The following is a 25,831-nucleotide window of genomic DNA, read 5'->3' on the forward strand; positions in this document are numbered from 1 at the left end:
AACACTTTGTGCTGGTATATGCAAACAATAACTCGGCAGTACAACTGCAATTTGGAGTGAAGTTGTGTGGTACGCTCGCACATCGATTGCTGTTGTCAGGACAGAGGGATAGTAATTGCTGACTTTAGTACCCATCACAATAACAACTTTGTGCTGGTATCAGCAAAACTCACTCGGCACTAACTCGGCAGTACAACTGAATTTGTAGTGAAGTTGTGGTACTTCGCACATCGATTGCTGTTGTAAGGACAGAGGGATAATAATTGCTGACTTTAGTACCCATCAAATAAAACACTTTGTGCTGGTATAGCAAACTCACTCGGCACTAACTCGGCAGTACAACTGAATTTGTAGTGAAGTTTGTGTAGGTACTTCGCACATCGATTGCTGTTGTAAGGACAGAGGGATAGTAATAGCTGACTTTAGTACCCATCAAATAACACTTTGTGCTGGTATAGCAAAACAATAACTCGGCAGTACAACTGAATTTGTAGTGAATAAGTTGTGGTAACTTCGCACATCGATTGCTGTGTGTAAGGACAGAGGGATAAATAATTGCTGACTTTAGTACCCATCAAATAACACTTTTTGGTTTTTTTTTTTTTTTTGTGCTGGTATAGCAAACTCACTCGGCACTAACTCGGCAGTACAACTGAATTTGTAGTGAAGTTTATGTGGTACTTCGCACATCGATTGCTGTTGTAAGTACAGACAGAGGGATAGTAATCGCTAACTTTAGTACCCATCAAATAACACTTTGTGCTGGTATAGCAAACTCACTCGGCACTAACTCGGCAGTACAACTGAATTTGGAGTGAAGTTGTGGTACTTCGCACATCGAATTGCTGTTGTAAGGACAGAGGGATAATAATTGCTGACTTTAGTACCCATCAAATAACACTTTGTGCTGGTATAGCAAACTCACTCGGCACTAACTCGGCAGTACAACTGAATTTGTAGTGAAGCGTTGTGGTACTTCTTCGCACATCGATTGCTGTTGTCAGGACAGAGGGATAGTAATTGCTGACTTTAGTACCCATCCAAATAACACTTTGTGCTGGTATAGCAAACTCACTCGTCACTAACTCGGCAGTACAACTGAATTTGTAGTGAAGTTGTGGTACTTCGCACATCGATTGTCTGTTGTAAGTACAGAGGGATAGTAATCGCTAACATTAGTACCCATCAAATAACACTTTGTGCTGGTGTAGCAAACAATAACTCGAGCAGTACAACTGAATTTGGAGTGAAGTATGTGGTACTTCGCACATCGATTGCTGTTGTCAGGACAGAGGGATAGTAATTGCTGACTTTAGTACCCATCAAATAACACTTTGTGCTGGTATAGCAAACTCACTCGGCACTAACTCGGCAGTACAACTGAATTTGTAGTGAAGTTGTTGGTACTTCGCACATCGATTGCTGTTGTAAGTACAGAGGGATAGTAATCGCTAACTTTAGTACCCATCAAATAACACTTTGTGCTGGTATTAGCAAACAATAACTCGGCAGTACAACTGAATTTGGAGTGAAGTTGTGGTACTTCGCACAAATCGATTGCTGTTGTCAGGACAGAGGGATAGTAAATTGCTGACTTTAGTAACCCATCAATAACACTTTGTGCTGTGTATAGCAAACTCACTCGGCACTAACTCGGCAGTACAAAACTGAATTTGTAGTGAAGTGTGGTACTTCGCACATCGATTGCTGTTGTAAGTACAGAGGATAGTAATCGCTAACTTAGTACCCATCAAATAATACTTTGTGCTGGTATAAGCAAACAATAACTCGGCAGTACAACTGAATTTGGAGTGAAGTTGTGGTACTTCGCACATCGATTGCTGTTGTAAGTACAGAGGGATAGTAATCGCTAACTTTAGTACCCATCAAATAACACTTTGTGCTGGTATAGCAAACAATAACTCGGCAGTACAACTGAAGTTGGAGTGAAGTTTTGGTACTTGTCGCATGGAACTCCCGTATCGATTGTTTAAGCTCTTTATTTGTTCTGTCTTTGTCAGGAGTTTCAAACTCTTGCCGAAAGTAAGTGAGAAGAAAAGAAAGTCAGTCGGTTCTTTGTAAACTGAAACTTGTCCATTGTTGTAGAGGTAGCTGGGTAGCGCGAGCTGTGCACAATACTACTTAAACTTCCGCTTATGTTAATATTGTAAACCGCTTAGTCGGTTGTTGTGTTTGGGCACGGTTTTATAAACATTATTAACGCGGCAAACGTGTAAAGTTCATGAGAACTGAGTTATAATAGTTATTTGTTATTGTGAAATAAATTGATCAAACAACCAATTGAATTGTCACTTTAGATTTAATTTTGTTATTAAACGTTTAAAACTCGATTCGAGTTTCACCATTTCATCAAATATATGAAATAAAGTGTAAATAGAGTTCAACGCTTCAGAGATTGACCTCATTTTTACATAATATAATTTCGCTACTTTCTAAATAATGTTAGTATTATATCCAGAAATATATCACAACACACACCCTCTCACCAATCTGTGTTTGAAATCACAAATTGCGGTGGTTTAGTAGAAAGTTGTAAACAAAACCTCCAAACGTGACCCAGCAGCCAAACAACACTTGAGAGAAGTAAAAGTTATGTTATTGCTGGTGTTCGTCTTTGCGTATGTTTCGTTCCCAGTTGGTATTGTCCTGAGCGAGGTTCTGGGTTGTCTACAGCGATCTCATTCAAATACACATTGTGATTCAATAACTGCACTTGTTACACTCCAACGTCCATTATTCCTCTAATTTTAATCCAAAAAGGAAGGTGATTTATAAATTCTACTTATTTAATTTTACGTCTAACAATTTGCTGATGCCTGTAAAAGTCTAATGAGTTGGTAATAGTAAATGTATCGTTACAAACAATTAAGCCTCTTTGAGTCTCATGTAAAAATGCATCCAACAATTTCAAAACATTACAAGGAATAACACATATCAAGCGCTATAGCTATTATTCAATTCTTATGAAAAATAATTGAAACAACGTTTGTTAACCATTTTTAATAATTATTTTCGACGTCGCACAATGTGATAAAAGTTGTATTAAATTATGTATATTCAAACCATGGCAGTGCATTCATTAATTATTATAATCTAACTACAACAAATATCTTTCTTTTGGTATATCTAATATGTTAACAATGTTTAAGATTTAAGATTCTTTTTGTTTTACTAAAATTGGGAAAAAATATTTAAAACTGTCATCATTAAAATACTTTTCATCTTCAAGCCGATTTAATTTTACTCCTTGTATTATTCTCAATGCTAAATATGTGCTTTATTCATTCAGAATTACAAGGCGGAATTGAATAGTTATGTGTAATTACATTTTCCTATAATGCACGGCAATTACACGTAAAGTATTAAAAAGACAACAGTGGATATTTACTATTAGCAATATGTGTGAAGTCAGGTAATATACACCAGTTTTCCAGCTTTTAACATTGTAATTACAATTTAAAAAATCAATTTTATTGATGTGTGGATATTTATCTAAAAAACAACAATTACAAAAAGTGCACCTTGTCACCAAGCAGAAAACGTTGAAGTACAATCCAATGTTATATGCCATACGACGTGGCAAGGCGTCTGTCATATCGAAGCATTAAACTCCCTCGTGTCCCTGATGTTCTATTCCTGACTGACACCGATCTGATATTTAAAGCAGCCGTGTTGAAGCACGTGCTACCGTAGATATGATACCTCACATACACGCCCCGACTGCACAACATATGTGTCAGGAGAGTGTTTATTTTAGGCTTAATTATCCACCTTCTGACCTTTCCGGCGCACACGTCCCTTCACACCCTTCAGGGCGTAGGGTTAAACTAACACAACATAACTTTCAGGCTTTATTTCTATTCTGTACATTCTACTGTTTTGTTAACGGTTTCACTGGAAAGTGTATTGCTTTTAAAACCTACATAAAGTACAACATAAGTTTCAATTTGGTTGTAATATATACCAGGGATACTATAAATAAGTATGAAAATGACGTATGAATGAAGTAATTGGCTTGAGGAAGATGTAGTTTCAAATAATCTCTTGCCCTTTTAATGAACCCATAACATCGCTATGTCTATTTTATATTTGGTTCTTCACTAACAAAACTCCCAGTACAGTAATGTATTATTTAGCTTTGCCTAGCACTCCGCTCTCTAGCCTTCATAAGTGTTAGTTACAAAGCTATAACTCATAGAACGTCTATGTTAGCTTTGCCTAGCACTCCGCTCTCTAGCCTTCATACGTGTTAGTTACAAAGCTATAACTCATAGAACGTCTATGTTAGCTTTGCCTAGCACTCCGCTCTCTAGCCTTCATACGTGTTAGTTACAAAGCTATAACTCATAAAAACGTCTATGTTAACTTTGCCTAGCACTCAGCTCTCTAGCCTTCATACGTGTTAGTTACGAAGCTATAACTCATAGAACGTCTATGTAAGCTTTGCCTAGCACTCCGCTCTCTAGCCTTCATACGTGTTGGTTACAAAGCTATAACTCATAGAACGTCTATGTTAAATTATTTACTTCCTAAATCAGTTCAATTATATGTCAGCTATTGATTCGTCCTTTACATTTTAAAGCTTTGCCTCTTCTGGTCATATTCGATTTAAACAAGATCTTTCTTTTTATAAATTACCGTACACTAACAAAGTTCTGTCAAAAACTTTGTTGAACATGTTCAGCTTTAATATCAATCCTTGGTTAAAGAGATACAGAAGTAAATATCTACGCTATATTTTGAGTAATGTGAGTCCTAAAGAAATAAGAGGCCCTAACAGCTCACTGCAGAACATCTTGAATTTGGACTCAGTTTCAATCGAAAGAACAGAAAAATGTATTCAATGATTAGAGCTCTCCCCACAAGTGAAATGGAGATGAAGAGTGTCTATAGCTTGTGCGTATAATACTATTGACGTCAAATATAGGATATTGATTTGTCCTATACAACGGTTATGAATAGGACATTTTAAATCCATATATTTTCTACCTACTCGTTTATATTGTAGCTATGGTTTTGTTCGTTTGCTGCTTTAAAATTTATATTTTGCAGTATATTTTTAAAATTAGTTTTTAAGATTTTAAGTTGTCATAATTCAGCCTGTGTTTATTTTGTATTGGTTAACTGTTATTATTCTCACTATTGTATTGTTGTCGCAATCTAGACAGCCGAAGCCAGACATGTATACATTTGGCGCTAGATGAAACTATCAGTCAGTTCATATGCATACATGTATGTACGAGTATAACGTGGCGCCTGTCAGCCCAGTGCTTGAACATTGTCACAACTGACCTACCTTAATCCACGTCACGTTTATTGGGGACTATATTGCGCCAAACTGTCCCCAGGGTAGCTTACGCCATATGTTGACAACCTGCATCTCAGGGGCCGTTCTGATGTTTTCCAGTGGCATTTTACCTTCAGCTTATGACAAGAGAATGTTGCAATAAAATGATTTTGGTAGAATCTAATGTTTAGGTAGCCGCAAAACGTTTTAATTGGCTTAGGTTGATAGTTCCTGTTAGTTTTTTATAATTCAGTTTTTATACTTGGAAAATTCGGTAATAAAAATACTATATTTAGATAACACCTTACTATAATGAAAAGAACATAATAATGATATAGATGCATAATATATATATATATATATATATATATATATATATATATACAGGGTGAGTTTTTTTAAAGTGATCCAATAGCTAACTTTTTAATTACACGACTTAGCACCACACATTAAATTTGGAACTTGCTCAATTTTAAGTTTCACTCAGGGATACACTTTCAAATTTATTGAAGATGGCCGCCATTTTCCAATATGGCGGTCAACTTTAAAATCTCTTATGGAACACCCTGTATTTTATGTTGTTTTTAGATTCTACTCAACAAAATAATACATTTTTGCTTTTGAGAGTTTTTCAATATCGCTAATGGTTCAGGAGCTACGTGGACTGGAAGTTTTCATAATTTTTGCCAATATGGCGGCCAACTTTAAAATATTTTATGGAACACCCTGTATTTTATGTTGTTTTTATATTCTACACTACAAAATAAGACATTTTTGCATTTTAGAGTTTTTCTATATCTCTAATGGTTCAGGAGCTACGTGGACTGCAAGTTTTTATCATCAGTCCGAAAAAATCCGAAAACTTGCAGTCCACGTAGCTCCTGAACCATTAGAGATATAGAAAAACTCTAAAATGCAAAAATGTCTTATTTTGTAGTGTAGAATATAAAAACAACATAAAATACAGGGTGTTCCATAAAATATTTTAAAGTTGGCCGCCATATTGGCAAAAGTTATGAAAACTTCCAGTCCACGTAGCTCCTGAACCATTAGAGATATTAAAAAACTCTCAAAAGCAAAAATGTATTATTTTGTTGATTAGAATCTAAAAACAACATAAAATACAGGGTGTTCCATAAGAGATTTTAAAGTTGACCGCCATATTGGAAAATGGCGGCCGTCTTCAAAAAATTTGTAAGTGTATTCCTGAGTGAAACTTAAAATTGAGCAAGTTCCAAATTTAAAGTGTGGTGCTAAGTCGTGTAATTAAAAAGTTAGCTATTGGATCACTTTAAAAAACTCACCCTGTATATATATATATATATATATATATATATATATATATATATATATATATATATATATATATATATATATATATATACTCGTATATCCAGTGACTACTAATAATAAACCACACAGAGATCAAAACTACTTAATTAGGTATAATATCAGGCCAATGTACTAGTATTTACGAGATATTTAATATTATATATGAGTTATTGATTCGTCCTTTACATTTTAAAGCTTTGCCTCTTCTGGTCATATTTAATTTAAATCAGACATTTCCTTTTACAAATTACCGTACAATAACAACGTGTGAAAAATATTTATTTTTCACTATAGCAAAAAGTAAAATTCTGATTATTCAGCAATAAAAAGTACATGATACAAAAAACATTGACTCTAAGCTTTGAGTAGTTTCAGTTTGAATTTCCTCACAAAGGATTAAAATGATTGCTTTATATTCAGAGTTCTAACAAAGTGATGAAAGGCGGATTTCATTTCAGTGAAATAATTTCTGGGAGAATATCCAAAAAATGTCAAGCTTCGCATTTTTAATATGACAAATATGTGAGACCTGTCTGCTGACCTGCCACTCTGCCGTTGTTTTAAACAAATTAGTCACCGCGCCGGCCAGAATCTCGCATCGCTGTCTGTCTCTCATACTCTGCCTCAACCAACCAAGTATTAGAAGTGTGTTCTAATACTTTCTGTTCGAGTACCATCACGGCCAGTGTAGGGAAATAAAGTCTACTTTTAAATATTTCCTTCCTAGGGAGATCTGAAATACTAAAAACTATACTATCTTCTGATGAAGTCTAATAACATGTCCCCTAAAAGTGAAAAGAGACTACAATAATAGCTATGACAAATAATATGCAGCCTTAATTATATATATATATATATATATATATATATATATATATTTAGCTAATTATATAAAGGAATAAGTTGCATCAAATTTTATGATCAGAAAATGCCTAAATTGGAGGTAATTTCTTCAATTGTATTGTCTCACAATAAAGGACCAAAACAGAGCAATTCAATTTTTCAACTAGTCTTTACTAAAAGTCCCGTGTATTTTCACAATAGAACGATGAAACTAGCAAATATTTAATCTGCAATTACTTCTCTCCACAATGACCTCCAATGGGACATTAAAACTTTATTGAAACAATAACTGTACCAAAATTCTTAATGTAAGAAAACCTCACGTTTTACTTTATATTAAACGTCTTTGTCAAATGAACTTTTTTACATCCAAACCATTACTTTATACGTAGAAATTTTATAAATTCGGAATGCCTTTATCCGTAGGATGTTTGCAAGGTATAAAAGCATATTCTAAAAATATGTGTGTTACTCTATGAGAAATATGAGAATGTTTGTGCCCGTCAGGACACACGTTTGAGGGCAATTCCAAACTCAGTTCCAGATATCCAACCGTCACATCGGGTATATATATATATATATATATATATATACACGAGTGTTAGCGATAATTAAAATTTCATATCGGGATGGAGGTTATTATAGTTGTTTAGTAATTGATATATCGGTTTTAGGGTCTGTATAAAGTAAAGTCGCATAAAGTAATTGTCATCTTTGTGTGTGCTAGTTTATTTCTGGTATCTATGAATTCCATGGTTTCGGTATCCAATCTGTCTATCAAATATATAATCTGTGCATAAATTTATTAAACACATTAATCGTTAGCACGTAGACACCCAATAGCTATTAGCTTCAGATACTATTTGTGAAATTTGTTATGTTTTAGTCAAATGTGTGAGGTGCAAACCGTTTGTTTAGCACTAAAAATTACTAAACATAAAACTGCTTGAAACCTCTATTAAAAAAAAGCACATGTAACAATTTTGCTAATATTTTGAGTTATATAAATTTATTCTTAGCATGAGCTAAATGGTTAGTACACATATAAAAGTGCTTTAAGTTACTTTAAGCTCAAAGTAAAATATTTCTAGGGCTATAACATTTTTCTAAATAATCGACATCCCCTTAACTTAAAGTACAAATGTAATACTTTTAATCTTTTGAACCTTGTTTGAATCTTGTGAAGTCCTTTTTTCAAAGGATTGTGCTATAGGAGAGCAAAACAGATAACTTAAAAACATAGTTTATTAGCTTTTTTGTGAAAATTACAACAGAGGTTTATTGCATATATTGTGTTTCAAACATGTTCATTAATTTTCAGTAAAAAGCATCAAAATTGAAGGGGCGAAATTGAAAGGTTAGATCTAGTTGCCAATTGTGCACTATAACTGTAGCATTTGTTCATTGTGTGATACCAAACAGTACATTCATTGTTTATAGCCTGTGTAGAGAGGTTTAAAGATATACTACTTGCACTTTTTGGTTTTCGTTTAATGGGTAATAAATCAATTAAATTAATAAAACTCATTAGACGTACACGCGCACACCGATATGTTTTCTAACAAAGGTATAAAATAGAATTTGCTGTGCACAGCTCTCCTTTAAACAAATTGTTCGATATTGGAATAGACAATAACGGGTTAACAACACAGAGCATTGATTGAAGTTATTTCGCCAAAGCGCTCCACAAGCTTACTAGCCTATGTGGGGCCTGATATTATTTAGTAACGTTATTTCAAAAATATCCTGCAATTAAATCTCAACTAAAATCAGCTTAAAAACATTTTCGACGCTAACTAAGTTAGTTCGATTTCAGTTAGGGATCTCACAGTTACGTGGAGAAATGGTTAACATTTAAGATAATGGGAAGAGTTGGGAATATCACTCGGTGCAGAACCAAACAGGAGCCCGGTGTAACACCGCAGACACGACACGTACCTTGGTGCTTATCGTTATCGTAGAGTTGTGAATATCGCTCGGTGCAGAAACAAACAGGAGCCCGGTGTAACACTGCTGACACGACACGTACCTTGGTGCTTAAAACTTATAAGAGGATTTTATGTGGGAAGAGTTGTGAATATCGCTCGGTGCAGAACCAAACACGAGCCGGGTGTAACACCGCTGACACGACACGTACCTTGGTGCTTAAAACTTATAAGAGGATTTTATGTGGGAAGAGTTGTGAATATCGCTCGGTGCAGAACCAAACAGGAGCCGTGTGTAACACCGCTGACACGACACGTACCTTGGTGCTTAAAACTTATAAGAGGATTTTATGTGGGAAGAGTTGTGAATATCGCTCGGTGCAGAACCAAACAGGAGCCCGGTGTAACACCGCAGACACGACACGTACCTTGGTGCTTATCGTTATCGTAGAGTTGTGAATATCGCTCGGTGCAGAAACAAACAGGACCCCGGTGTAACACTGCTGACACGACACGTACCTTGGTGCTTAAAACTTATAAGAGGATTTTATGTGGGAAGAGTTGTGAATATCGCTCGGTGCAGAACCAAACAGGAGCCCGGTGTAACACCGCAGACACGACACGTACCTTGGTGCTTATCGTTATCGTAGAGTTGTGAATATCGCTCGGTGCAGAAACCAAACAGGACCCCGGTGTAACACTGCTGACACGACACGTACCTTGGTGCTTAAAACTTATAAGAGGATTTTATGTGGGAAGAGTTGTGAATATCGCTCGGTGCAGAACCAAACACGAGCCGTGTGTAACACCGCTGACACGACACGTACCTTGGTGCTTAAAACTTATAAGAGGATTTTATGTGGGAAGAGTTGTGAATATCGCTCGGTGCAGAACCAAACAGGAGCCGTGTGTAACACCGCTGACACGACACGTACCTTGGTGCTTAAAACTTATAAGAGGATTTTATGTGGGAAGAGTTGTGAATATCGCTCGGTGCAGAACCAAACACGAGCCGTGTGTAACACCGCTGACACGACACGTACCTTGGTGCTTAAAACTTATAAGAGGATTTTATGTGGGAAGAGTTGTGAATATCGCTCGGTGCAGAACCAAACAGGAGCCGTGTGTAACACCGCTGACACGACACGTACCTTGGTGCTTAAAACTTATAAGAGGATTTTATGTGGGAAGAGTTGTGAATATCGCTCGGTGCAGAACCAAACACGAGCCGTGTGTAACACCGCTGACACGACACGTACCTTGGTGCTTAAAACTTATAAGAGGATTTTATGTGGGAAGAGTTGTGAATATCGCTCGGTGCAGAACCAAACAGGAGCCCGGTGTAACACCGCTGACACGACACGTACCTTGGTGCTTAAAACTTATAAGAGGATTTTATGTGGAACCGCATTTAAAACTTCTCATGCCGGCACACTTTGTTAGCGCATGTCAGTCATAGTCCGTTCTACGTTTCTTGTTTATAGTACTACTACGGTAACCAGTTCTCTTTAATCACTTTTAGTTCTCTAAATACTTCCTTTATCCTCTTATAAATTTACACCATGCTTTCCGAACTATTTTTGGTTTAAAAAAAATGAAAACGTTTTGAATTTATGGTTTATCATCTACTTATGGTTTTACTTGAGTTAATTGGATTAAATGGAACAACCGAACAGTTTCTGAACTATATCATAGTATAAGAAAATTAAAATTTCTATGTTGTGAATAGATGATTACAATATTAGAAGTAAATAGCTATCATGAGTGAAGCTGAAACATTACATTTCTATCTGTCCGTATGTTTATTTGCTTGTCTGTCTGCACGGTACCTCGAAACCAAACTGTCCTATAGACCTGAGAATATGTACGAAGCTTTGTTTCTTTACGGAGAACACTGAGTTCGAGTAAGGTGCATATCACTCCTTGGGGCTGAGCGTAAGCGAATAATTTTCTATTGGTCTTATGGGTAATCATGATGGCAACGAGAAAATATCAGAATAAATAAACTTGTGTACAAACTCATTACACTCATAATAGGTTTTAACAGAAGACTTATTAATACACGTAGCCTAACTAACTGCTCATAAAAACTTTATAGTGTCTTGGTGTGTAAAATTTGTAACAAACTGTAAACAAATTGTAAAAATAGACAATATGAAACTCATAGTGAACAAGAATATGAATGTATCGTGTGGCAAAATATCTCCAGAAAGAATCCAACTGTACATTTGAAATTGTACATAAAAATATATTTCTATTGGCCAAGAATAATTTCTATGGTGTTATATCTCAAATCGTAAAACGTGACTGAGTATTGTTGAAGCATATCAATCAATGGACTCTCCAACTTTACTACCTTCCAATATCCGAATGTACGAACTATAAATCCCGAGGATGTCTCCAGAAGAGAGATAAACTGTGAGGTAGAGCCGGAGCTAGGGCTACGGTCTAACCCCCTTCACTCAGAGCTAACCAGGTGGGCCTTACTCTGTGGTAACCTGCAACAATTGTTTGTCTGTTCGTGAAGTTATCTTTGCGAAGTCGGCATTGGATAAGAGATCTCCAAATCTATGGAAAATTATTTGGTTAGTAAATATGTGAAAATTGTTTGGTAAACTCATTGACATATCTAACGAAATATCTGAATTTGTGATTTTAAAGTATTCAAATGATGACTAAAAATTATTAACAAACTTAGGTTACATTCAGTTTAAGAAAAAAATGAGTGCCTTACGTGCTTAGTTTATAATATTTTATTCTACAAAAAGCTATTTTAGAGAATATAGTATTAAGAGTACACACATATTTATAATTGTGTACATCAACTCTTATCGCAATAGACCTTCCTGATTGATAATTTTAAAAAATCACATTATTCATAATTTTAATTAATTTACATGCTATGTTTTACTTAACATATACAAATTTTTCCGAAAGAACGCATACGATTCCCGTGGACAAAGACATAAATACGGTGTCCGAGGCACTCTGAAGACTAGGATTAGGATTAATGTGGCTTGGGGACGGCCACTAGGATTAGGATAAGTCCTCTCCCTCCCCCCCTCCCCTAGCAGCATCTTACATGTGCGGTGAAATGCATCTTTTGGATAGTTTGGATATTTGTCAGTTCATCATTTGTGTGAGTGACAGCAACCATGTATCCATACAGTTATGAGAATGTCTCTCATACAAAACTAACACCTTTCTCTAACGGAGTTAGAAACTGCAGAGACGCAGTGTCGTTCTGATGGACTGCAATTAATTCTTAACTCTGGACACATCAGTGAATTGTCATTGAGTAACTCATACAAAACTAACACCTTTCTCTAACGGAGTTAGAAACTGCAGAGACGCAGTGTCGTTCTGATGGACTGCAATTAATTCTTAACTCTGGACACATCAGTGAATTGTCATTGAGTAACTCATACAAAACTAACACCTTTCTCTAACGGAGTTAGAAACTGCAGAGACGCAGTGTCGTTCTGATGGACTGCAATTAATTCTTAACTCTGGACACATCAGTGAATTGTCATTGAGTAACTCATACAAAACTAACACCTTTCTCTAACGGAGTTAGAAACTGCAGAGACGCAGTGTCGTTCTGATGGACTGCAATTAATTCTTAACTCTGGACACATCAGTGAATTGTCATTGAGTAACTCATACAAAACTAACACCTTTCTCTAACGGAGTTAGAAACTGCAGAGACGCAGTGTCGTTCTGATGGACTGCAATTAATTCTTAACTCTGGACACATCAGTGAATTGTCATTGAGTAACTCATACAAAACTAACACCTTTCTCTAACGGAGTTAGAAACTGCAGAGACGCAGTGTCGTTCTGATGGACTGCAATTAATTCTTAACTCTGGACACATCAGTGAATTGTCATTGAGTAACTCATACAAAACTAACACCTTTCTCTAACGGAGTTAGAAACTGCAGAGACGCAGTGTCGTTCTGATGGACTGCAATTAATTCTTAACTCTGGACACATCAGTGAATTGTCATTGAGTAACTCATACAAAACTAACACCTTTCTCTAACGGAGTTAGAAACTGCAGAGACGCAGTGTCGTTCTGATGGACTGCAATTAATTCTTAACTCTGGACACATCAGTGAATTGTCATTGAGTAACTCATACAAAACTAACACCTTTCTCTAACGGAGTTAGAAACTGCAGAGACGCAGTGTCGTTCTGATGGACTGCAATTAATTCTTAACTCTGGACACATCAGTGAATTGTCATTGAGTAACTCATACAAAACTAACACCTTTCTCTAACGGAGTTAGAAACTGCAGAGACGCAGTGTCGTTCTGATGGACTGCAATAAATTCTTAACTCTGGACACATCAGTGAATTGTCATTGAGTAACTCATACAAAACTAACACCTTTCTCTAACGGAGTTAGAAACTGCAGAGACGCAGTGTCGTTCTGATGGACTGCAATTAATTCTTAACTCTGGACACATCAGTGAATTGTCATTGAGTAACTCATACAAAACTAACACCTTTCTCTAACGGAGTTAGAAACTGCAGAGACGCAGTGTCGTTCTGATGGACTGCAATTAATTCTTAACTCTGGACACATCAGTGGATTGTCATTGAGTAACTCATACAAAACTAACACCTTTCTCTAACGGAGTTAGAAACTGCAGAGACGCAGTGTCGTTCTGATGGACTGCAATTAATTCTTAACTCTGGACACATCAGTGAATTGTCATTGAGTACCTCATACAAAACTAACACCTTTCTCTAACGGAGTTAGAAACTGCAGAGACGCAGTGTCGTTCTGATGGACTGCAATTAATTCTTAACTCTGGACACATCGGTGGATTGTCATTGAGTAACTCATACAAAACTAACACCTTTCTCTAACGGAGTTAGAAACTGCAGAGACGCAGTGTCGTTCTGATGGACTGCAATTAATTCTTAACTCTGGACACATCAGTGAATTGTCATTGAGTACCTCATACAAAACTAACACCTTTCTCCAACGGAGTTAGAAACTGCAGAGACGCAGTGTCGCTGTCGTTCTGATGGACTGCAATAAATTCTTAACTCTGAACACATCAGTGAATTGTCATTGAGTACCTCATACAAAACTAACACCTTTCTCCAACGGAGTTAGAAACTGCAGAGACGCAGTGTCGTTCTGATGGACTGCAATAAATTCTTAACTCTGGACACATCAGTGAATTGTCATTGAGTAACTCATACAAAACTAACACCTTTCTCTAACGGAGTTAGAAACTGCAGAGACGCAGTGTCGCTGTCGTTCTGATGGACTGCAATAAATTCTTAACTCTGGACACATCAGTGAATTGTCATTGAGTACCTCATACAAAACTAACACCTTTCTCTAACGGAGTTAGAAACTGCAGAGACGCAGTGTCGCTGTCGTTCTGATGGACTGCAATAAATTCTTAACTCTGAACACATCAGTGAATTGTCATTGAGTACCTCATACAAAACTAACACCTTTCTCTAACGGAGTTAGAAACTGCAGAGACGCAGTGTCGCTGTCGTTCTGATGGACTGCAATAAATTCTTAACTCTGGACACATCAGTGAATTGTCATTGAGTACCTCATACAAAACTAACACCTTTCTCTAACGGAGTTAGAAACTGCAGAGACGCAGTGTCGCTGTCGTTCTGATGGACTGCAATAAATTCTTAACTCTGAACACATCAGTGAATTGTCATTAAGGCAAGGAGAAACATGAACAGAGTACCTCATTACAAGTTTTTTATAAAAGTTATTTTAGGTATAACAAATGTTATTCAATTTAATAGAACATAACCTTGCATAACAGAGATAAATCGTTAAATGATGTGCTCTCATATGTCTAAAATACAATCTGAAAGTTAGTTTGTTTAATATATTAATTATATATTACGTTTTTGGCCCAAATTAAAAAGGAAGGTCTAATTTAAATTTAAAAGTTAATCAGTGTGACGTCCCATTGAATTATGAATATTATCTACTACTAAGTTTATCTTGAACGTTAGTATTGTGCGGTGAGTAGGTAAAATCGCAATAGTTTGACGTTCCACTGTATTATAAATATTATTGTACTACTAAGTTTATCGTGAACGTTAGTATTGTGCGGTGAGTAGGTAAAATCGCAATAGTTTGACCTCCCATTGAAATATGACTATTATCTACTACTAAGTTTATCGTGAACGTTAGTATTGTGCGGTGAGTAAGTAAAATCGCAATAGTTTGACGTTCCACTGTATTATAAATATTATTGTACTACTAAGTTTATCGTGAACGTTAGTATTGTGCGGTGAGTAGGTAAAATCGCAATAGTTTGACGTTCCACTGTATTATAAATATTATTGTACTACTAAGTTTATCGTGAACGTTAGTATTGTGCGGTGAGTAGGTAAAATCGCAATAGTTTGACGTTCCACTGTATTATAAATATTATTGTACTACTAAGTTTATCGTGAACGTTTAGTATTGTGCGGTGAGTAGGTAAAATCGCAATAGTTTGACGTTCCACTGTATTATTATAAATATTATTGTACTACTAAGTTTATCGTGAACGTTAGTATTGTGCGGTGAGTAGGTAAAATCGCAATAGTTTGACCTCCCATTGAAATATGACTATTATCTACTACTAAGTTTATCGTGAACGTTAGTATTGTGCGGTGAGTAAGTAAAATCGCAATAGTTTGATTGTGTACTACTAAGTTTATCGTGAACGTTAGTATTGTGCGGTGAGTAGGTAAAATCGCAATAGTTTGACGTTCCACTGTATTATAAATATTATTGTACTACTAAGTTTATCGTGAACGTTAGTATTAGTAACGGGGTGCACTTGGATAGGGAAAGAAAATCCAACATGAGAGAGTTCCACTTAAATCAAATTAAACAACTATTAATAATTATTAGCTAACGAAGCAATATTGCGTGGAGGATTCTGGATGATAAGGAAATGGCGAGGATGGAGGCTGTTGCATAGCTTGTGAAATACAGTTTCCTGCTGCTACAACTATGTATTATTGATTGGTTATGTACTACTTTATGTTCTATTCTATTAGACCTTTAATAATAGGTACACAATACACACATTACTAGGTGTATACAATATACTTATGACAGATGGGGAGTTTGAAGGAATTAACCGCATACTCCTGAACTGAGTCAATGACAATCCAAAACTCTCTGTGAATCCCCAGCGCCCGAGACAGAACGCAGAGATGCGCAGGCGGACAATGTGTCCTGGATAAAATTATCGCTAAGAATTTATTCGTCACCTTGAGCCGATTTACGAGGCGCTAGGAGGGGAGTAAATCTTTGTTTTGGAGCCCCGGCCAGGCCGGCTGCAGATTTATGGCCACTATTTTTCACAGGACAATAACGCCGCGATCTTCACTTCGCTATTCGCATCCCGGCTTGGCGCGCAACTTGCGATCGCCAGTTTATTATTGCACTGATGTGAAGGTGTGCAGGGCTGCATTGTTGGAGTCGCTTTAGTGTCAACCACTTCGTTATTCGCATCCCGGCTTGGCGCGCAACTTGCGATCGCCAGTTTATTATTGCACTAATGTGACGGTGTGCAGGGCTGCATTGTTGAAGTCGCTTTAGTGTCAACCACTTCGTTATTCGCACCCCGGCTTGGCGCGCAACTTGCGATCGCCAGTGTATTATTGCACTAATGTGACGGTGTGCAGGGCTGCATTGAGTCGCTTTAGTGTCAACCACTTCGTTATTCGCATCTCGGCTTGGCGCGCAACTTGCGATCGCCAATTTATTATTGCACTAATGTGACGGTGTGCAGGGCTGCATTGAGTCGCTTTAGTGTCAACCACTTCGTTATTCGCATCCCGGCTTGGCGCGCAACTTGCGATCGCCAATTTATTATTGCACTAATATGACGGTGTGCAGGGCTGCATTGAGTCGCTTTAGTGTCAACCACTTCGTTATTCGCACCCCGGCTTGGCGCGCAACTTGCGATCGCCAGTTTATTATTGCACTAATGTGACGGTGTGCAGGGCTGCATTGAGTCGCTTTAGTGTCAACCACTTCGTTATTCGCATCCCGGCTTGGCGCGCAACTTGCGATCGCCAGTTTATTATTGCACTAATGTGACGGTGTGCAGAGCTGCATTGAGTCGCTTTAGTGTCAACCACTTCGTTATTCGCATCCCGGCTTGGCGCGCAACTTGCGATCGCCAGTTTATTATTGCAATAATGTGACGGTGTGCAGAGCTGCATTGAGTCGCTTTAGTGTCAACCACTTCGTTATTCGCATCCCGGCTTGGCGCGCAACTTGCGATCGCCAGTTTATTATTGCAATAATGTGACGGTGTGCAGAGCTGCATTGGGTCGCTTTAGTGTCAACCACTTCGTTATTCGCACCCTGGCTTGGCGCGCAACTTGCGATCGCCAGTTTATTATTGCACTAATTTGACGGTGTGCAGGGCTGCATTGAGTCGCTTTAGTGCCAACCACTTCGTTATTCGCATCCCGGCTTGGCGCGCAACTTGCGATCGCCAGTTTATTATTGCACTAATGTGACGGAGTGCAGGGCTGCATTGAGTCGCTTTAGTGTCAACCACTTCGTTATTCGCACCCCGGCTTGGCGCGCAACTTGCGATCGCCAGTTTATTATTGCACTAATGTGACGGTGTGCAGGGCTGCATTGAGTCGCTTTAGTGTCAACCACTTCGTTATTCGCATCCCGGCTTGGCGCGCAACTTGCGATCGCCAGTTTATTATTGCACTAATGTGACGGTGTGCAGAGCTGCATTGAGTCGCTTTAGTGTCAACCACTTCGTTATTCGCATCCCGGCTTGGCGCGCAACTTGCGATCGCCAGTTTATTATTGTACTAATGTGACGGTGTGCAGGGCTGCATTGAGTCGCTAGTGTATTATTGCCTTTATTATTGTTTATTATTATAAATAAGTAAAATACGTATCCTCTAATTTAGTTTCTAAACCGATACGTCTGCTGATACCGATACGATAGCCCGATACGGGCCTTTATATAGGCAACCCGTATGTTTAAAATACAAGTATTATTGAAATATGCGTGTATGTTCATGAGTAAAAAACTAGAGAAATATTTTTAATTAATTGCGGTTTTTAATTTTATTGATTGTCATGGAATTTGTGTTTTGTTAACAGTGTAGTGTTCATTTTGCTATTACTAACAGTCTCATAGTAATGTTGCCGTGAATATTAAAATATTGCTTACCATACGACAACACCGCGCGGCGTACCTGTGTCAATGTCAGTCCCCAATCCCAATGCCGTTGTTTTTGCCTGTGGTTTCCCTGCTACCCTCACTCTCCACGTCGTGTCAGACCAGCGTGTCATCTGTGAGCGACAGCCTGGCATTCATTAATCCTATACATTGTTTTTGACAAATGGAAAACACAAATACATTATACAATATTAAATAGGCGAAGAAGAAATTCATTTGACAATTGTCACTCTAAACATAAAGTGTCTTAGGTGTCACAAAACGTCTTTTGGTAAGAGAAGGGGTGAAATTAGTGAAGCCCCTCCCCCCCCACACACACACAACCGCGCCACCATTGCTGATTGAGCGATTGTGTCTCTCTTATCTCACAATACCCACTGATTGTCCGCTGGTGGCTGATTGTTTACTGATATCAGCATTTATATCCACCCTTGCCTCCGTGCACTCCGGTTCGTGTATATGAATTCCTATTTAATTCGTGAGCCGCTTTTATAAATCAGACAAAGTATTCTAGTTTAGGCAGGATAAAACAGATTTATGCAAGTTTTAACTGACTTTACTGTCCAAGAATAAAATATTTTGCTTGTTTGTTTGTTTGGGGATGTTTATTATATTCTGAGATCGTTTGACATTTGAACCAAGTTTCCACCTTATAAGTGTTTTAACTGTTTTATGAAACAGTTAATATGCATACCCTCCTTCATACACTCCTTCATACCCTCCTTCATACCCCCAACCGTCTCTCCTTCCATCCAGTACCACTTTCTTTTTCCTCACGATATACGATCGTTAATATTTTGGTAGAACGATGGTTAAATGTAAATAAAACTAAGTTTTTGAATTTTTGTGAAGAACTATTATTATGAAATACTATATACATTAAACTATAAACATTTTTTGAGGTTCTACAAAGTAAACCTAACATAAATTCTACCGTGCCTCTGCTAAGCGATAGAGTATTCCTAATTGATTAAAAAAAATGTTTTATACTATAGAAAGTTGTCATGTTCATAAAAACAAGAGTAACAAATACAATATAGATGTAACGTACTGTTGTGTAAGTGTATATTGTATAACAGTTTTTGTGATGTTCGCTCCTGGTATATACGTGTACGTCTGACTGGGATATCTTACATGAACACTTGTAGCCCAGATGGTACTAAGAGTAACAAATACAATATAGATGTAACGTACTGTTGTGCAAGTGTATATTGTGTAACAGTTTAGTGATGTCCCCTCCTGGTATACGTAGCCTATGTATTAGTTTTTCAGAAAGGTTGAGAACGTCTGACTCTGACTGGGATAGCTTACATGAACACTTGTAGCCCAGATGGTACTAAGAGTAACAAATACAATATAGATGTAACGTACTGTTGTGTAAGTGATTATTGTATAACAGTTTCGTGATGTCCGCTCCTGGTATACGTAGCCTATGTATTAGTTTTTCAGAAAGGTTGAGAACGTCTGACTCTGACTGGGATAGCTTACATGAACACTTGTAGCCCAGATGGTACTTAGAGTAACAAATACAATATAGATGTAACGTACTGTTGTGCAAGTGTATATTGTGTAACAGTTTAGTGATGTCCCCTCCTGGTATACGTAGCCTATGTATTAGTTTTTCAGAAAGGTTGAGAACGTCTGACTCTGACTGGGATAGCTTACATGAACACTTGTAGCCCAGATGGTACTAAGAGTAACAAATACAATATAGATGTAACGTACTGTTGTGTAAGTGATTATTGTATAACAGTTTCGTGATGTCCGCTCCTGGTATACGTAGCCTATGTATTAGTTTTTCAGAAAGGTTGAGAACGTCTGACTCTGACTGGGATAGCTTACATGAACACTTGTAGCCCAGATGGTACTTAGAGTAACAAATACAATATAGATGTAACGTACTGTTTGTACAAGTGTATATTGTATAGCAGTTTGGTGATGTCCGCTCCTGGTATATGTGTGTATTAGTTTTTCAGAACGGTTGAGAACGTCTGACTCTGACTGGGATATCTTACATGAACACTTGTAGCCCAGATGGTACTAAGAGTAACAAATACAATATAGATGTAACGTACTGTTGTGCAAGTGTATATTGTATAACAGTTTTGTGATGTTCGCTCCTGATATATACGTGTACGTCTGACTGGGATATCTTACATGAACACTTGTAGCCCAGATGGTACTAAGAGTAACAAATACAATATAGATGTAACGTACTGTTGTGCAAGTGTATATTGTATAACAGTTTTGTGATTTTCGCTCCTGATATATACGTGTACGTCTGACTGGGATATCTTACATGAACACTTGTAGCCCAGATGGTACTAAGAGTAACAAATACAATATAGATGTAACGTACTGTTGTGCAAGTGTATATTGTATAACAGTTTTGTGATGTTCGCTCCTGATATATACGTGTACGTCTGACTGGGATATCTTACATGAACACTTGTAGCCCAGATGGTACTAAGAGTAACAAATACAATATAGATGTAACGTACTGTTGTGCAAGTGTATATTGTATAACAGTTTTGTGATGTTCGCTCCTGATATATACGTGTACGTCTGACTGGGATATCTTACATGAACACTTGTAGCCCAGATGGTACTAAGAGTAACAAATACAATATAGATGTAACGTACTGTTGTGCAAGTGTATATTGTATAACAGTTTTGTGATGTTCGCTCCTGATATATACGTGTACGTCTGACTGGGATATCTTACATGAACACTTGTAGCCCAGATGGTACTAAGAGTAACAAATACAATATAGATGTAACGTACTGTTGTGCAAGTGTATATTGTATAACAGTTTTGTGATGTTCGCTCCTGGTATATACGTGTACGTCTGACTGGGATATCTTACATGAACACTTGTAGCCCAGATGGTACTAAGAGTAACAAATACAATATAGATGTAACGTACTGTTGTGCAAGTGTATATTGTATAACAGTTTTGTGATTTTCGCTCCTGATATATACGTGTACGTCTGACTGGGATATCTTACATGAACACTTGTAGCCCAGATGGTACTAAGAGTAACAAATACAATATAGATGTAACGTACTGTTGTGCAAGTGTATATTGTATAACAGTTTTGTGATGTTCGCTCCTGATATATACGTGTACGTCTGACTGGGATATCTTACATGAACACTTGTAGCCCAGATGGTACTAAGAGTAACAAATACAATATAGATGTAACGTACTGTTGTGCAAGTGTATATTGTATAACAGTTTTGTGATGTTCGCTCCTGGTATATACGTGTACGTCTGACTGGGATATCTTACATGAACACTTGTAGCCCAGATGGTACTCGTGTTTCGTAACTTCCATTAAACTCTAATATCCGGTGTAAACCCTTCCACCCATTTGAGCCACCATACTCGGTATTTACTGCCTCCTGCTCACTGCAAGCGTGTTATTATCGACCTGTCCTCAGACGCACGTGGTTTGGAATCCCTGCGAATTACCAACACTTGTGATTGATTACAATCTCAGATTGTTTGGTAGATTTATATTCGATTAGTTTTCTTTTGAGCAGTTTATTTTTACTCGAGATAAGTTGTGGTAAATTTCTTTCTCGCGTGAGAACAAAACTGATTTTGGTATTTGGAAATTCATTACTTATAAAGAGTTAGTAATAGACGTTATGAGATACATAATTTCATAAATAATTCAAATTTTGTGCATTACGGTGCGATCAGAAATAGTGACACGGAATTAACATTATTAAATATCAACAATAACAGACTTTTGAGATAAATAACAAAATAATTATTTGTTTTTTTTTTTAATCAAATGTCCGTATGTCTTGTTACTGGATAGCCGAATTTCCACAACTGTTTTAAACAATTACTGTAACAAATAATTTATTCCAATTAGTTTTGCGATCCAATGCATTTATTAGTGTCTGAAACAACAAATTTATTTGCTTTTCTTCCAAGAAAGGTATTTGTAAATTATACTCTATCGGTAATTTTAAACAAGAAAAGAGGCGGAATATCTGTTGTAAACATTTGATTTTTGTCCTGTATGTTCATTTTATGGACATGTAAGTCGCGACACGGGCTTAAAAGATTGTTTAAAACGTGTACTTGCCGATTTTCTATTTTATTTATCCGATTCAAATAATTTTTATTTATATGCTTATTTTATTAATAGCATATCCACTTCATATTATAAGGAAACTAACTCCTTGAAATCGGAGGTTGCTAGTGCAGTGAAGTGGTTGTATCCTTGTACAGAATGAGCAAACCCACAGCCCAAAGAGTGTTAGGGAAGCTCAGATGTGTTACATATGGCTGGAAAGTAGCTTGTCTCAAAATTATGTCAACTAATTCCAATTTTATCAAGAGCTTGACTAACCTTTTAAAATAACATATCCGAGAGTAACTGTTGTTTAAACGTATCTTCAAACACTCCAAAAGGAAACCAGTCGTTACGAAATTATACAGGGCAACAGACAAACACGATGGTATCCGAATGAACGCTCCAGCAAATGTTGCAAGTTTGAGGGACGGCGGTAGCGTCTGCCGCGTGTTTGTCCACATTCTGGTCCGCCAAACTCGGTGCATTGGAGATGAGAAGGGTTCTTGTACAGAACACTAGCAGTTATATTGTGCGCTGTTTACTATTAATCTCTCTAAGTTTGAGGGACGGCGGTAGCGTCTGCCGCGTGTTTGTCCACATTCTGGTCCGCCAAACTCGGTGCATTGGAGATGAGAAGGGTTCTTGTACAGAACACTAGCAGTTATATTGTGCGCTGTTTACTATTACTCTCTCCAAGTTTGAGGGACGGCGGTAGTGTCTGCCGCGTGTTTGTCCACATTCTGGTCCGCCAAACTCGGTGCATTGGAGATGAGAAGGGTTCTTGTACAGAACACTAGCAGTTATATTGTGCGCTGTTTACTATTACTCTCTCCAAGTTTGAGGGACGGCGGTAGCGTCTGCCGCGTGTTTGTCCACATTCTGGTCCGCCAAACTCGGTGCATTGGAGATGAGAAGGGTTCTTGTACAGAACACTAGCAGTTATATTGTGCGCTGTTTACTATTTATCTCTCCAAGTTTGAGGGACGGCGGTAGTGTCTGCCGCGTGTTTGTCCACATTCTGGTCCGCCAAACTCGGTGCATTGGAGATGAGAAGGGTTCTTGTACAGAACACTAGCAGTTATATTGTGCGCTGTTTACTATTACTCTCTCCAAGTTTGAGGGACGGCGGTAGCGTCTGCCGCGTGTTTGTCCACATTCTGGTCCGCCAAACTCGGTGCATTGGAGATGAGAAGGGTTCTTGTACAGAACACTAGCAGTTATATTGTGCGCTGTTTACTATTACTCTCTCCAAGTTTGAGGGACGGCGGTAGTGTCTGCCGCGTGTTTGTCCACATTCTGGTCCGCCAAACTCGGTGCATTGGAGATGAGAAGGGTTCTTGTACAGAACACTAGCAGTTATATTGTGCGCTGTTTACTATTACTCTCTCCAAGTTTGAGGGACGGCGGTAGCGTCTGCCGCGTGTTTGTCCACATTCTGGTCCGCCAAACTCGGTGCATTGGAGATGAGAAGGGTTCTTGTACAGAACACTAGCAGTTATATTGTGCGCTGTTTACTATTACTCTCTCCAAGTTTGAGGGACGGCGGTAGTGTCTGCCGCGTGTTTGTCCACATTCTGGTCCGCCAAACTCGGTGCATTGGAGATGAGAAGGGTTCTTGTACAGAACACTAGCAGTTATATTGTGCGCTGTTTACTATTTATCTCTCCAAGTTTGAGGGACGGCGGTAGTGTCTGCCGCGTGTTTGTCCACATTCTGGTCCGCCAAACTCGGTGCATTGGAGATGAGAAGGGTTCTTGTACAGAACACTAGCAGTTATATTGTGCGCTGTTTACTATTACTCTCTCCAAGTTTGAGGGACGGCGGTAGCGTCTGCCGCGTGTTTGTCCACATTCTGGTCCGCCAAACTCGGTGCATTGGAGATGAGAAGGGTTCTTGTACAGAACACTAGCAGTTATATTGTGCGCTGTTTACTATTACTCTCTCCAAGTTTGAGGGACGGCGGTAGTGTCTGCCGCGTGTTTGTCCACATTCTGGTCCGCCAAACTCGGTGCATTGGAGATGAGAAGGGTTCTTGTACAGAACACTAGCAGTTATATTGTGCGCTGTTTACTATTACTCTCTCCAAGTTTGAGGGACGGCGGTAGTGTCTGCCGCGTGTTTGTCCACATTCTGGTCCGCCAAACTCGGTGCATTGGAGATGAGAAGGGTTCTTGTACAGAACACTAGCAGTTATATTGTGCGCTGTTTACTATTACTCTCTCCAAGTTTGAGGGACGGCGGTAGCGTCTGCCGCGTGTTTGTCCACATTCTGGTCCGCCAAACTCGGTGCATTGGAGATGAGAAGGGTTCTTGTACAGGACACTAGCAGTTATATTGTGCGCTGTTTTACCACTTTTCTGTGCGCACTCTCTCACACACACTCTCTCTCTCTGCCTGTCTCTCGTGTCTTCTCTCTCTCACACATGGCCATCAATCATCTCCATCGCTAACTTCACTCCGCTATTGTCCCGTCATAACTCAGATTTATGTCTCGGACTCGCTCATATGCATCTGTTCTTTCTGCTGCTTTATTGTGTTTAATTTCTGCCATCTATCAGCCGCTTTTAACTAGAGTGTTCCTCGAGTAAATGTTTGCACAGCACGCCCTTTGCTTGTCGCTCGCTCAGATTGGCTCATCAATTTTCTTTTTGCGCAATGATTTTCTACTCGACCTTCTTGGCTCTGGCCACTCGTGCCTCGTGAAGTACGACAATTAATAGCATAATGAAAGAATCGCTTAATCATAAAACATAGACGATAATTAATGACTTAGCCGCTCGGTCTATCGGTAAGACTATAATTAAACAATTGAATTAATTAAGGCTGAGAACAAATTTCCTAATTAACATGATCAATTGTTGATGTGTATAAAACATTATTAGTCAACTAGTGATTTCACACTGAGTGATATTTGTACTGACTAGTTTTCAATAAAGTCATTTGTTTTTTAATTTATTGAAAAAATTGACTTTTTATTATCTTAGTAAATTACAAAATATTAAGCATTTTTTATTTAAAATTAAATTAAATATTTTTTAATAAAACAGTTTTGGATATTTTTGTTTATATGGTACATAAACCGATGTTTGTATTGATTTACTTGTAATC

The 25,831-nt window shown here is 37.9% G+C and overlaps 1 protein-coding gene across 4 annotated transcripts in view; it reads left to right on the forward strand.

The window, feature by feature from the left end:
* Positions 1–25,831, forward strand: part of LOC124353249 (protein slit) — a 697,541-nt gene that overhangs the window by 429,035 nt on the left and 242,675 nt on the right. The gene's annotated exons all lie outside the window — the stretch shown is intronic.

Source organism: Homalodisca vitripennis, chromosome 1 (assembly GCF_021130785.1).
Source record: "Homalodisca vitripennis isolate AUS2020 chromosome 1, UT_GWSS_2.1, whole genome shotgun sequence".
Lineage (NCBI taxonomy): Eukaryota > Metazoa > Arthropoda > Insecta > Hemiptera > Cicadellidae > Homalodisca > Homalodisca vitripennis.